Source organism: Solanum tuberosum, unplaced genomic scaffold, assembly GCF_000226075.1.
Source record: "Solanum tuberosum cultivar DM 1-3 516 R44 unplaced genomic scaffold, SolTub_3.0 scf00349, whole genome shotgun sequence".
NCBI lineage: Eukaryota > Viridiplantae > Streptophyta > Magnoliopsida > Solanales > Solanaceae > Solanum > Solanum tuberosum.
This window is the reverse complement of record NW_006239271.1, coordinates 268,412-270,178: the sequence shown is the minus strand read 5'-3', so window position 1 is coordinate 270,178 and position 1,767 is coordinate 268,412.

Sequence of the window (1,767 nt, the reverse complement as noted above, 5' to 3'; positions counted from 1 at the left end):
GTTCTTCGAGAGGTTGCGTAAGTATAATCTGAAGTTGAATCCAGCAAAGTGTGCATTTGGAGTACCCGCGGGAAAACTATTAGGATTCATCGTTAGCAGTAGAGGCATAGAGTTGGATCCATCAAAGATAAAGGCAATCCAAGAGCTACCTCCACCCAAGACCAGGGAAAAGACGTGATGAGTTTCTTGGGAAGACTAAATTACATCAGTCGGTTCATAGCTCAATCTACAGTAATTTGCGAACCCATATTCAAGTTACTGAAGAAGAATGCTGCCACAAAATGGACAAAGGAATGCCAAAGGGCTTTCGATAGAATCAAAGAATACTTGTCCAACCCACCAGTATTGGTACCCACCAGAGCCTGGAAAGCCTTTGTTATTGTATCTATCAGTCATGGATAATGTATTTGGGATGTGTATTGGGGCAGCATGATGAGACAGGTAGAAGAGAGCAAGCTATTTACTATTTGAGCAAGAAGTTCACACCATACGAGGCAAGATACACGTTGTTGGAACGAACATGTTGCGCTTTGACTTGGATTGCGCAAAAATTTAGGCATTACCTGTCTGCATACACCATGTACTTGATCTCAAGAATGGATCCACTAAAGTACATCTTTCAGAAGCCCATGCCTACAGGTAAACTGGCGAAATGGCAAATTTTGTTGAGCGAGTTTGACATTGCGTATGTGACACAGAAGGCCATCAAAGGACAAGCCCTGGCTGATCACCTCGCAGAAAACCTGGTGGACTAGGATTACAAGCCACTCACGACCTACTTCCCTGATGAAGAGGTTTTGTTTGTAGGAGAAGACATATCAGAGTCATATGATGGATGGAGAATGTTCTTTGATGGAGCATCAAACTCTATTGGAGTTGGAATAGTAGCAGTCTTAATTTCGAAAACAGGTCAGTATTACCCGATCTAAGCTAAGATTAATTCTACTGTACCAATAACATGGCAGAATATGAAGCTTGTATTCTCGGACTTAGGATGGCCATAGACATGAACATCAAAGAACTCTTGGTGATAGGAGATTCCGACTTATTGGTTCATCAGGTGCAAGGAGAATGGACCACTAAGAATGTCAAGATCCTGCCTTATTTGCATTACATAAAAGAGTTGAGTAGGAGATTCACCAGGATTGAGTTCAAGCATGTCCCTCGAGCTCAAAATGAGTTTGCCGATGCTTTGGCAACATTGTCCTCAATGATTCAACATCCAGACAAGAATTACATTGACCCTATCGATATAAAGATACATAATCAACATGCATACTGTTTTCATGTAGATGAGGAACCGGATGGAAAACCCTGGTACTATGACATTAAAAGATTGATAGAAGCACAAGAATATCCTAAAAATGCTACAAGCAAGCAGAAACGAACTTTGAGGAGGATGACCAATCATTTCCTCCTTAACGAAGAAATCCTATATAAGAGAACTTTGGATTTGGGATTGCTGAGGTGTGTCGACGCTGTAGAAGCGACAAGACTTTTGGAAGAAATACATGCAGGAACATGTGGACCTCACATGAATGGGTTCACTTTGGCAAAGAAGATTTTAAGAGCTGGATATTTTTGGATGACCATGGAAAGAGATAGCATCTGGTATGTGCAAAAGTGTCATCAGTGTCAAGTGCATGGAGATTTTATACGGGTTCCACCGAATGAGCTCAATGTGATGGGTTCCCCTTGGCCATTTGCCGCTTGGGGCATGGATGTTATTGGACCCATAGAGCCTCCCGCATCAAATGGACATCGTTT